This window comes from Mirounga angustirostris, unplaced genomic scaffold (genome assembly GCF_029215605.1).
Source record: "Mirounga angustirostris isolate CCGP_5_RB_7025 unplaced genomic scaffold, mMirAng1.0.hap1 SCAF_3, whole genome shotgun sequence".
Lineage (NCBI taxonomy): Eukaryota > Metazoa > Chordata > Mammalia > Carnivora > Phocidae > Mirounga > Mirounga angustirostris.
Genome location: NW_026991711.1, coordinates 123779429 through 123793326, shown reverse-complemented (window position 1 = coordinate 123793326; position 13898 = coordinate 123779429). Strand labels below are relative to the sequence as shown.

Here is a 13898-nt window from a genome sequence, read left to right as displayed (position 1 = left end):
GCAAAAAAATGACATAAAAGTGTTGGGGAGGAGGGCTCTTAGTTAAAAATGTACTAAGGACAATAAAACTGTTAGAAGCTTGTTGAATTGTTGATTTTTCTAATCAGATAACCAATAAGTAAATATGACTATATCATGAAGCAAATAATAAATCTTCTAGACTGCTATAGGGGCCAGTTTGTAAAGTTCACATACAAGAAGACGTCTACAAATAAGCAAATGCTTTACCAGTTACAGAAAAGGCTTATGCAATAGAAAAAAAAAAAAAAAGGTTTAAAACTTGGGCCTGAAAATAAACAAGTCTCCTGTATTTAAAAGAAATGGAAGGCATTAATAATTAGAACAAGGATATCTTTGGTGTAGTATTATAGCTAACATGGTTTCCTTAGAAGAATCGGATTACCAAAAATGACAAAGGCAATGGAGTTGGTGTTTAAAAAGAGGGTCTATTTCTCGGGTGCGCAGCTTATGAAAGAATGAGTTCTAAAGCAAGAGACGGAGTGCCTCAATGCACCAAGAGGGATGTGTTTGCCAGACCACTGACCCAACAGGGCTTTTTCATAAATTTGGAAGATTGGGAAAAGATTCCCACCTAAAATGTTGTAAATATTTTAGTAACTTGTTTAAACGGCAGTGTGTCTGCTTAAGAGCACAGTCTCTCGTACCATGAGATGAGTCCAGCGCTTGGCGTATGTAACAGGTGTTCAATACATGTCTGCTGAATAAATGAGCATATAAATGAAGGACTGGCCATCTTTCCCATGTCTCTGGCAATCATCAGGCAAACCTCACCAAGGGTTATGATACACACGAGACCTTATTTGTTCAACATGTTACTCTGTAAGCTCATATATGGACATGTCAGACCATAAATACTGTTCTTGACAATCTTCATAGTTTTCTCCTAAGAATTACTCTATTGTTATATTTTGATTGTTTTTTTTTTTTTTTTTTTTAATCAACTTCCACAATGTTCAGTTCCATAGTATGATCTGGGGATTTTCCCATTCCCTCAAATTTCTGTATCAGCTTGCTTTTTCTAAAATCATCATCTGTAAGAGAAGGGAAGATATATGCATACCACCTGACCTCTCTCCATCTCTCATCCTCACTCTTTTGACTTTCACATTAGTGAAGGTGGGTTTGGGTTCCAGGCTTCTAACAGTAGTTGCTTTATTCTTGCCATATTAATAGGCAGAAATGGGCAGTGAATGTGATGAGTTAGTGCATTTTCCCTAATGCCAGCTTCATGAAGAGTCCGTATGCCTGCTCTAGCAGGTGAATTCTCTTTCATTTCTATGGTGTCCAAGTTTAGATGGAGCCTTACCTGCAAGGAGGAGGATCTCCTCGAGTATGAGTAGAGGAGGAACTTCATTTAGTCTTGGAGTAAGTGAATCTAGGATCAAAACCTAAGTGCCCTTGGACAAGTTACCATTGTTGAGCCCCACTTTCCTCCTTAAAAAAGGGCTTACTAATTCTTTCTACAGCATAATATAAGGATTTTATGGGAATCTTTATTTTTTATATATGTGGGCTTGAGATATAAAATACACTTAAAATATCATCAACTGAATAAAATAGCTCATTTCTGTATTTACCGGCTACTCACCATAAACAAGATATGAAGTCTATGAAGAAAAAAATGCCACACATAAAGATCTTAGATTAACATTTAAGCAAGTAAAGATATGAAAGTATTCTATGCCATTGAAAAACTACACACCTTAAAATAAGCAGATGGTTGCAAAGAACAAAAATGTTACTATGCAACAGTGGAGCAAATAATGCCAAGAATCAGAAATTTTAAATGTCAAGAGTATAATATCATGAAATACCAATGTGTAAGGAAAAGAGAAATAAATTCAGTGCACAAAGAAAATCTGAGAAAGGGAGAAAATAGAAACATCACTGGGGAAGTAATTATTAATTCTTTATATAAATAGGAAGAGCCTTACTGAAAGATATATTATTATATTACATCACTGTAAGTATACCACACTTATTTCATAATATTTACTTTGATAATTCTTACTGTCCAGGATCAATATCAGATGAGCATTTTCCGAATACCACTCTGCCCACATGTGTAGGGGGCTAGGGGGTTTGGGCATAAGGCAGGGTCACTGACCATTAGCGCCTCATCACCTAGCTGAGGCAGCAAAATATGAATCAGATCAAGGCCAAGTAGAGCAAGATGCAGTGATGGAATAACAATACCAAAGTTAATAGGTAGAGGCTGTGAAACACTTATGAATTTGTAAAAGAAACCAGTATCAGGCAGGAGAGGAGATTTTCATAGGCAGGGATGATACTTTTTGTTCTCTGATTCCTCAAAGACTGAAAGGTAGTGCCGGCAATAGCTAGTACTGCTGGGCTGAAGAATGACCACGGTGCCCCTGCATACCCGAGGGTGAGACACTTCACTGCCCCTCATTTCTGGAACAGTCCCCAAATAACATAACCTAACACTGGGCAGAGGAGGGATGCCACAGTACTGACAAGTTCTAAACCTAGTAAGGTCTTCTAACCACTTTCTTGTAGTTCTCATAACAATTTAAGGAATCATAGGAACCAAGGTACGACTACAGCCACAGGATAAGATTACTTCTTCCCATTAGCAAAGGAAAAAAAAAAGCCACCAAAAAATAATGAGTGCTTCTATAGCAAAGAGACCGTGAGAAATAAGGCTTCGTGCTTCCTTCAATGACCTCAACTTGCCTGATTTGGACAAGCACATTCTAGGGACCTGAGAATATCAAAGCATTCTGGGGACTCTGGAGAATCACAGGGAATGGTAGAGGTGCCAGAAAACTGGAAGCAGGAAAATGCCATTGCTGTTTTTGAAAAAAGAAAGTAGACTCTCTTCACATCATAAACTAGAGAGCTAGACATAGATCTTAGGTGAGATTCTTAAAAGGATTTTATCCAAGAGATGATCTGTGAGAACCAGAAAGGGGCACACCAAAGACAAGTCATGTTAAGCTGTTCTAATTTCTGTCTTTGGCAGCGTAACCATGGAAATGTAGTGTGTCTAAACTCCAGTGAGGCATGTATATTAGAAGTCCCCCACGATATTATAATCATCAGAGAACTGGCAGAGGGCTGGCAGAGGGCAACTGCTGACTCTCACAGCCTGAAAATGTCTGAAGGAAACATATCCTCCTACAAAGGTTTCTAATGTAATGCCGGAGAACTTTGTTCTTGACCCAATCCTAACCAAAAAGTTTAGCTATAATGTAAGTAATACACAGGCATGCTCAAATTCTTCAATGACTATGAATACTGAATTAATCCATATAGTAAAATTAAAATACAGAAAACATTGCTATACTGCAATAATGAGCTACCTCTATGAGATAAAAACAACGGGAATAAATGCGGGGTCTTATATTGAGGTTAGCTTAGCAGCACCCTGGGGAAAAGATCTAAGGACTTCAGGTCCAAGAGCAGAATGAGTGAACCATGCATGAGACAAAGCTGCTCCAAAGACAAGGTGATTTTATACTGTGTTGATATCAGTATTTAATGTGACAGGAAGAGGGGCACATGTTAGTGTACACCTCTCCTTCAGGCTCCTTGGGACATGTCCAGGTCCAGTTACAGATGGCACATTTGCAGAAAGAGACGCAAATGTATCCATTCAGGAGAGGATGAGTAGGATGGTAAAAGTATTCAGCCATTCTTACCAGGCACAGGAACAGGGACAAAATGAATGACAGCTCCTGCTCCGTAGGAGCTCAGACCTTAGTTGGGGGGGAGGAGGGCAGGCGTGCGGGAATGGCAGCTAATAGAACAAGAAGAGTAAGTCTGATCTCAAGAAGAGAAGGACTATGCAGACAAGCAGACGTCTATAAACCTCTGAAGGACTGCTATTGACAAACAAGGTTAGACATTTTAGGTTATGATCCTAAGAGCTGGATCAAAAACTAATGGGTTTTGTGACAAACTTGTATTTGCCTTTATTATTACTGTCTTTACACTTTTAATCAAATCTGGCTAATGGTTATATTATTTTTAATCAAAATGAAAAGTTGAGCCACGAGAGGAAGCTCAGGATGGGCTTTCCTTTTGGAGCAAATATTCAAGTGTCTGAGGCAGACACTAAGATAAGACAACTTCTACACTCTGAATTGATGTGAGTGTTCCTCAGTTTTCGGAATGTTGTCTATCATTTCACAGCTATCTGTTAAAAGGCACCTGCAGGGCAGGAAGCTGTGCTTTTCCTGAAGGCATGATGGACACTGGAAATCTTAGTGCTGTTTCTCTGTCTGGCTGTACAAACCTGAGATGAGTTTGTGACCAACTCTTACAAGTGTCTTCTCATTTTATCCCAGGCTTTACTTACTAAATTTCCTCTTGCCCAGGTCTATTTTTAACATTCTGTTGAACTGTATTCTTTTGTGCCTTGTAAAAACACTTTTTGGAAGGCAGACTCTGTACTTTCACTATAAACTTTATTGAAGACAAAGAAGCTTTTATGTGCAACTATTAGTATTTGTGTATGTGTGTATCTCAATCTTATAGTGAACTATCATTGAGTAATGGGAAATTTTTCTTCCCAAGGTTGCAGGCTAGATACATTCAAGAGTGAGTATTGAGGGGTGCCTGGGTGGCTCAGTCGTTAAGCGTCTGCCTTCGGCTCAGGTCATGATCCCAGGGTCCTGGGATCAAGCCCCACATCGGGCTCCCTGCTCGGCGGGAAGCCTGCTTCTCCTTCTCCCACTCCCCCTCTGCTTGTGTTCCCTCTCTTGCTGTGTCTCTGTCAAATAAATAAATAAAATCTTAAAAAAAAAAAAGAGTATTGAATCTTGAGAATGTAGATGTAATAAATGCAGGGTATGGATGTAACATACAGCTATGCATGTACTATATATGGGCAAAGCCTATGACTCAATATCTATAATCACTTTTACCACAGATACTAATCCACAAAATTGTCTCTGTGCTAAATCTTTCTGGGATAGATCAACTACATACTGTATTTTCCTCTATTTACTTATTTCTACTCTCCTTACTGACAATTTTTGGCCAAAGTATACTAAGTATACTTTGTTTCATCTTATCCAGTGATACAAACTGGAGTCTATATATTTTTCTCTCCTCTTTTGCATTAGTATTTTGGACTATAACATATCTCATGACTTTTTTCTTTTTTTTAAGATTTTACTTATTTGACAGAGAGAGACACAGCGAGAAAGGGATCACAAGCAGTGGGGAGTGGGAGAGGGAGAAGCAGGCTCCTGGCTGAGCAGGAAGCCCGACGTGGGACTCAATCCCAGGACCCTGGGATAATGACCTGAGCTGAAGGCAGACACTTAATGACTGAGCCACCCAGGTGCCCCTCTCATGACCTCATTTTGAACGCTCAGAAAATGCTACGATGATTGATGACAACCAATTCAAAACTGATAGGACAAATAATGATCCCTAAGAACAAATTAAGAAAAATAATAAAGGACAGAAAATAAGCACGATTATTTAAATTTTATTCAAACCAAGATATTAATAATACAGGATAATAAACATTTTGGAATAAGCATTAGATGAACAAAATACTGTAATAGTAAAAACAGAAAAAAAATCACTGAGTATCCTATGTAGTAAAGACAAGTTTCTTTGCTTTACTTATAATGAAACTGGAACTACAGAAGAATGAGGTACTGGGAAATCAGGAATATGCGTCAGAAGTTAAACACCTTCAGGACCATATGGAATCTATTCTAGAATTCTAAAAGGAGTACTAGATGAACTTTTCACAGTTAGAGTTTTAAAATATCCTAGAAGTAAGAACCATTTCTAAAATCTGCAACTCTTTAGGAAGCTTACAGATAGTTACATACTAAACTTCTAATCAGACAGTTCATCCAAAAAATTGAAACTTCTTGGCAAGAATTTGTTTAGAAGGGAGCTATATGCCAAACAGCACAGTAATTCTAGAGAATAAACTATATACAGCAGTTAAGTGTTTTGGCTTATGGATTTTACAATCAAAAGATCAGTGCAAGATAACCTGATATTTAAAAAAAGGCAAAAGTTACGTAAACAGACCTTTCAAAGAAGAGGAAATCTAGGTGGCCAAAAATAAGGTGCTCAAACTCATTAGTAACTAGAAAAATACAAATTCATACTACAGTGAGAAATCAATAAACAACCCCCAGAATGACAAAACATTTATCAGTACCAAATTCTGGTGAAGAGGTAGAACAATAGTAAGTATCGCAGGCTGCTGATCAGTATATAAAGGAGCCATCACTTGGGAATACATTTTGGCACCTATCTAGTCGGGCTGCTGATACATATATTCCATAGCCCAGTAATTCCATTCCTGATTATATAGAGATATTCTTGCACACAAACACTGGAGAGCCATGTAAGTCAGGTCATGGCAGCACTCTATGGAAGCTCTGAATTGTAAACAACCTGAATGACAATAGTGAAATGGGTAAATACATTGTGGTATAGTCATGCACTGTGTTTCATCTATAACAACAAGTGAACAACAGCACTATACAACAAGAATGACTCTCACAAGTACACTGTTGAATAAAAGAAGTCACAAAAGAATACAAACAGTAGAATTCCATTTAGGTAAAGTTTAAAAAATAGGCAAGATAAAACTGTTTATTAAGGATGCATTTGGGGGCGCCTGGGTGGCTCAGTTGGTTAAGCGACTGCCTTCGGCTCAGGTCATGATCCTGGAGTCCCTGGATCGAGTCCCGCATCGGGCTCCCTGCTCGGCAGGGAGTCTGCTTCTCCCTCTGACCCTCCCCCCTCTCATGTGCTCTCTCTCATTCTCTCTGTCAAATAAAATAAATAAAATCTTTAAAAAAAAAAAAAGGATGCATTTGTAGGAAATGACTATCAAAGTCAAAGGAGTGGTTACTTCTGCAAGGAAGATGCAGATTGTGATTTTAGAGGGGACATTAAGAACTTTTGGAGTGCTGGACTGGCATGGGCAATTACTAACGGACGTTTTAGCTTTTTAATGTTTTTTAGCTGTATATACATTTTATGAGCTTTTCTATAGTTTTTTTCATGAAAAAGGAAAAATACTAATATAGCAAAACAAACTTATACGTAAATTCTTATTAGATGTGATCTGTAAATAGAAAAATTTAGAGTATTTTTTTTTTTTAAAGATTTTATTTATTTACTTGACAGAGAGAGAGATAGTGAGAGCAGGAACACAAGCAGGGGGAGTGGGAGAGGGAGAAGCAGGCTTCCCGCTGAGCAGGGAGCCCGATGTGGGGCTCGATCCCAGGACCCTGGGATCATGACCTGAGCCGAAGGCAGACGCTTAACGACTGAGCCACCCAGGTGCCCAAAATTTAAGAGTATTTATAAATAGGATGCAATAGTGGGTAACAGCTCAAATACTAAAGACTATCCATTTTTAAGAGAACTGATCTACTTCTGGCTATGAAACTACACTAAAAAAAGACACTAAATTTTATAACTCATAAATGTCTTGAAGGTATTTATTTCAATAAAAAAAAGGGGCTTACACTACAAAATAAAATGTCTGCAACCCCATATACCATTCACTAATAATTTTTGAAAATAAAACACGTAGTTAATACATAACATCAGGTTCAACACTGCTCACACCTCCAGGCAGCAGTTCACATTGTGTTCTATATGAATGACGCTCCCTGGAGTGTGCAGAGTGTGGACACGGTTCCTGTAACACAGATAAACATTGAAAAACTGTTAATAAAACCAAGAAGTATCTTATTTGTTATGGACAGCTAAGAAGGAAAAATGGAAATTTCTTTTTGGAAAATCCTACAGGTTCACCTTGTAGGATTTGGGATCTGTTACACAGATGAGGAAAAAGAAGAAGCCTGGAATGTTAAGGGCTGATAAAAAGGCTGATAAAAAGATGGGGGTAATCAAAAGGCTAAGAATGTAATTAAAGCTGAGGGGTGATGACTGGATCAAAAGGCATGATGAGCATACATTTCCACTCTTTTCCAACTCAAAACACCATGAAATGACAGAAAAGGCCTTTTTCTTTTTTAAAATAAGAAAATTAGTCTAGAAATTTTAAAAATGACACCAGTGTGCTAAAAAGTCAGAAAAATAATGACTATAAACCTATGGCAAAATACCAGAGGGAACCATAGCACCAAACAGAGGAGGGACTGCTTTGGAGCAGGTTGGGGTGGGGGTGGTGGGCAGGTTGTACACTTAGGCTACTCAGATACCAGATCCTAGGTTCTTAGGTCAGGGTCAAGATCAGATGATCAAGGGTAGAGCTAGTGCAGCAGGGTGGTCTGCCCTTGTCCTGGACATGCTCAAACAGTTGCCAAGGTCAAAGGAGGAGTTGATCCAGACAGAGCAGGGCCTCAGTCAGCTACTGATGCCCAGAAGGGACCAATTCCCTAAAGAGGAAAAGCAAAGTGAAGTATGTAGAAATAACATTTAATGAAGCTTTACTTACTTACTTACTTACTTATTTATATAGGAGTAGGAGGCAGCAGAAGAGGGAGAGAGAGAGAATCTTAAGCAGGCTCCACACCCGGGCTTAATCTCACAATTCTGAGATCATGACCTGAGCTGAAATCAAGAGCGGGATGCTTACCTGAGCCACCCAGGCACGCCTGAATGAAGCTGTTTTTAAATTGAAAGCTGTGTACATGAAGGAGAAACAGCCAGAGACCTTGAAATAAAGTTATAGGATAAAAATAAAAATCTCAATCAATGGAATAAAGAGAACAATTTTTTTTTTCAAAATTTAGGGGCGCATAGGTGGCTCAGTCAGTTAGGTGTGGGACTCTTGGTTTCAGCTCAGGTTGTGATCTCAGGGTCATGAGATCAAGCCACGAGTGGAGTACGCTTGAGTTTCTCTCACCCTCTCCCCTCCTCCACCAAGCATGTGTAGGTGCGTGTGCACTCTTTCTCTCTCTCTAAAATAATCTCTCTCTCTCTCTTTTTTAAGAGTATTTCATAAGAAGGGCACCTGATTGGCTCAATCTGTAGAGCATGCGACTCTTGATCTTGGGATTGTGAATTGAGTCCCAAAGTGGATGTAAAGATTACTTAAAAACAAAATGTCTTGCATAAGAATGATCTAAATCATTCAGAAACTTAAAAAAAAAAAAAAAAGAGAGAAAGAAAGAAAAAAAGATGAAAAAGATAAAAGAAGTTTGGAGACTAGAGACTAGTTCAGGGTTATGCTTATTTACCAGTAATAGTACTAGGAAGAAAGAAAAAAAGAAGAGAAATACTAAAAGAAATAAAAATTTCTCAGAGCCCATTTAAAATGGGCTAATAAATGAACAAAATGAATGAAATGAACTATATCTAGACACAATCCACTGAAATATCTGGTTCCAAGGAAAAAGAAAAGATTGTACATGTTACCATGGAGGAAAAACAAACTGCTTACAAATGAATGAGAGTCCGTTTGGCATCAGAGCTCTTATCAACTACAGAGGAAGTAGCAATAGCTTCTGGTACTGACCAAAAACTATGATTCAAATATGAACGCAACATAAGAGCATGTTAAGACTCAGGAGAGTTTGGCTTCCACAGTCTTTAAAGGAAGTTCTGCAACCAAATAACATATACGACAGAAGAAGGATTAGGACACAATAAACAGTGCTAAGCAAATAATTCAGACAACTGAAAATTAAAGTCTAAATAAACTGCTCATGATATCAACATGAGAGGGGTGAGAAGCTGAAGAAAATAAAATTGTCCTGATGTTCTAATTTAACCTAGTGGGAAGAAATACATACAGAGTAACTACAGGTGAGCAGTGCCTTTGCTGGTCCCCTCAGGAAGAGGCAGAACCCACTGCTCACCCCTTGAATGTGGGGCTGGCCTCTTGGGACTCCCAAAACGTGGCCAATGTAGATCGTGTGCAACACTTGAGGCTAGGTTTAAGAGGCCTAGAGCTTCTTCTTCTGGAATCTTGAAATCACTATGCTGTGAAAGAGCTCAGGATTAAAAGATGCCATGAAGACAGAGGCTCAGTACTCCCAGCCACTCTGGCCAATACCTCAGATTATGTAAGACAGGCCATCTTAGAAAGTCCTGCCCTGACCAAGTATCCAGCTTACTGGAGCCACCTGAGTGAGCCCAGGCAAGACCAGCAGAAGAACCTCCTTACCAACCAAGATTTGTGTGAAATTTCAAAACCATTGTTTGAGTCACTGAGATTTAAGAGGACTTGCTACATGATAGGCAAGTGAAACTAATACAACCACTAATGAGGATAGGGAAAAAAAATTAACTTGTATTATTTTTAAGAATCATAAGATTAAAAAATTAAATTTTTCATGCTGAATTATAAAGATATAATTTATTTAAAGCATTATTGATCTTCCACTTGTTACATACTACACTATAAACTAGATGTTATCGAGAGTATAATGATGAATAAGACCTTGGCCTCCAAATCCAATTTACAGTCTAAAGGGACTATCTAAAGGGAAGACAAATAAAAAAGCAACTACAATAAAATGCAGCTTGAGATAAACAAGGCAGTAAGAGCTCAAACATGGAAGGCAGATGCTCAAAGAGGGGTTTCAAAAGATATGAATAAATGGGGATGCTATTCCAGGTGCAGCAGAAGGACCCAGGTGGAGGAAAGCCCACCTATAATGTATTAATTAATTTTATTAAGCTTTTACATTTAAAAATTTGCTTTAGGTTCAATAGATTACTCAAAAACCTCCCTAGACTATTGTTTCATATCATTTGCAATTAAGAATATCTAAGCCATATCAAATCTCAAGCTGTTTAAATAAAAGATTTGTTTTTATCATTAGTTTTTCATATCAAATGCTAGTGTTAACAAAGATTAAAAACTAATGAAATCACTAACACAGCACATATGGGGATTTTGAAATATGGTAATTTATAAGTGAATTACTAGAGGCAATAAAAATAATGTAAAATTGTTTAATTAAGGACTTGGGTATTTAATAATATTTATAAGGTCTATTAAAGATAAAAAGTATACAACCTAGTAACAAAGTAACCACCTTCTATCTTATGCAGTGGCTGTCTTTTTAGTTCACTATATTGATTTTTCTTTTTACATGGACTAGCTAAATGATTTTTCAGTGTCTTGGGATTTATACTCAACTGTCTAGCTGATAATAACCTAGATCTGTATTATATTTCTTAGAAGTTCTGCATTAGACTTCTATTTAAATTATACCTTCATTTGTCATTTGAAAAAGTCCATTTAAAATTTAAAATTCTCAAAGTATGCTCCATAAACGACTTCTAGTTCGTCAAAAACAAGGTTCCTGTGATTAGTACATCTGGGAAATACTACAGAGCCTGTTTCCTCTTGAAAATCCCTAAAAACCTTGTTTTCTTTTTTTAATTTTAATTAATTAATAATTTGTTTATTATTTTTTAAATTTTATTTTATTATGTAATGTATGGTTAATCACCATACATTACATCATTAGTTTTTGATGTAGCGTTCCATGATTCATTGTTTGCGTAGAACACCCAGTGCTCCATTCAATATGTGCCCTCTTTAATACCCATCTAATGGGTGTTCTGTGGACCAGTTACACTGGCAGCACTTTAGAACTTGTAAGAAATGCAGAATTTTCAGGCCCCACCCAAGACCTACTGGATCAGAATCTTCATGTGAATAAGATCCATATTGTACACACCTTCAAGTTTAAGAAGTAGCAGTTTAGAGCATTTTAAAAACTTTGCGAAATCTTAAAGTCAATGAACCTGTTTAATCACATCTTACTCAGTTTTGCACACTTATTTGACCCCTACGCTTTTTGAGGGTCACCTGGTACCATTTTGAGGAACGTACTTTGAGAACTTCCACAATATAATAATCATTATTATTAATGAGCAAATGTAGCTAGAAAGAGGAATTGCTCCATCCTTTATAATTAAAATTGGGCTCTCCCCAGCTTTTCCAGTGATGTCAGTTTATTAAAAGAAAAACATTAATTAAGTACTTTTAAGAAAATGGGAAAGAAAAATTTAAGCTTTTTTTAATAAAGATTCCTGCCAACAAAATTAAGCATGAAATTGTGTTTTGGCTGTAAGCTGGGTACCAATTTCTTGGAAAACTTAATTTCTAAATTAAGGAATAAATGATTTTCCAGAAAAAGAACCTGGCCTACTCCAGGCCAGGTGTGAGTTTTAATTATATTTTTCATGCTCGCCTCATGAACACTCATGTGGAAAAAGACTAGGTATATATAGTGCATACTGGTGCTTTGGTTGGAAAGATTAACTCTCCATCTGGGCTATAACAATTTGCTTAAAAGGTGTCTAGTTTGGGACAGATGTTAATCTATAAGATGTCTTACTGAAAGTACAGGTGAAAAAGAAAAGTTGACAGTTTTGAATTAGAGTATCATCAAAAATACTGATTTTATACATGTTTAAAGTCACTTTTAATAATGCTGATTTAGGGGCGCCTGGGTGGCTCAGTCTGTTAAACATCTGCCTTTGACTCAGCAGGGAGTCTGATTCTCCTTCTCTCTCTGCCCCACCCCTCGCTCGTGCCTTCTCTCTCTCACTCTCTCAAATAAAATCTTAAAAAAAAATAATAATGCTGATTTAAACAATGATGCATCTAACGATTTCCAATTTCATTACAGTTCTTTAGTGTAAAAGGGAAAATTTTAGGCACCAAAAATAAAGTACAGGAGATTAATAAATGTATTAAGAATCCTTTCTTTCTGTTCCCGTTTTCAGCAAGTTTAAGTTAGAGAACTGATAGCTGTCTTTCAGTCTCATTTATTCAGTTTAGATTCTGTATGTTTAATGCTATCTTCTGTTTCCAAGAAGACAAACATATTTTCACACTTAACATCTCCAAATAGCTTTTTGAAGAAAGCACAAGAAAAAATACCAACCATTACAAAGTTTCTAGAATTTGTTGATTACAGGTGGCCCATCAGTGTAATTTCCAATTCAGTGTTCTGTATCCCTCAACCATACACTCTAGGTTCAGTGAGAGCAGGGACTATTTTCATCTGTATCACCACTGTATCCTCAGCAGCAATAAAAGTGCCTGAAACATAGTAGATGTTCAACAGAGTTTGTTCAGTCAAATGAAACAAATGGAGGCAAAGAATGGCAGGATACTGTGTTCCCACTGAAGTAACATTTACACGGGAGGTAGTGTCAGGTTTCAGAACCATCAAGATGCTGAAGGAGCTCACAGTCTAGCAGGAAAGAAAGGAATAAAAACAGTGTGATGAATGCAACAGTAAAGACACATAAAACATACCACAGTAGGAGGGTCATCAGGGAAGAAGACAGTTACCGCAAAGACAGAGAAGTAGAAGAGAATGCTAATGGTCTAACCTTGGGGTGGGAGGGAGTAGGTGGAGAAAAAGAGGGAGAAAACTCTGGAGATTAGAAGATGAAGGAACCATGATGGCAGGGAAGAGATGAATTGCCTCACATGATGGTGAAAGTTGAGGAAACAGTTTGACTGAGTCTGAGGCCTCTGCCGCAGTGAAGGTGGGAATGTGACCTGGAGTTCAGTATTACGGATAAGGAGGAGTGGAAGAGAGTAAAAACTAGATGGTGTCAACTTGGGAGAACAGTAAAACATCTGAAAGGTTCAGTGAAGAGCTAGAGAGCAACTCTGGGGAACGGAGTAACTTCACTTAAGAAGAACATGCCAGGGAGAACCTGTAAGAAAAAAACATTCTTCCTTCCTCAAGGTGCCAAGTCCCTGGGGATACAATGATAAATATAATCCTAGGAAACCTTGTCTTTCATTGTCCAGGTGGTCTGTTTAAGGAGACTACAAGGAAGTCCTCAAGTATCGCCATATCCTCTTGGCTTCAATATCCTCATAGGGCACACTCAGATGCAACAGGGAGCTGCTCCTCAAGATCCAGAGAAAAAGAAGATAGGGCTGCTCCCAGGAGAAGAAATTT

General features: G+C 37.7%; 1 protein-coding gene across 6 annotated transcripts in view; it reads right to left on the bottom strand.

Moving 5' to 3' along the window:
• PKP4 (plakophilin 4) overlaps window positions 1-13898 on the bottom strand; it is a 234702-nt gene that overhangs the window by 165233 nt on the left and 55571 nt on the right. The gene's annotated exons all lie outside the window — the stretch shown is intronic.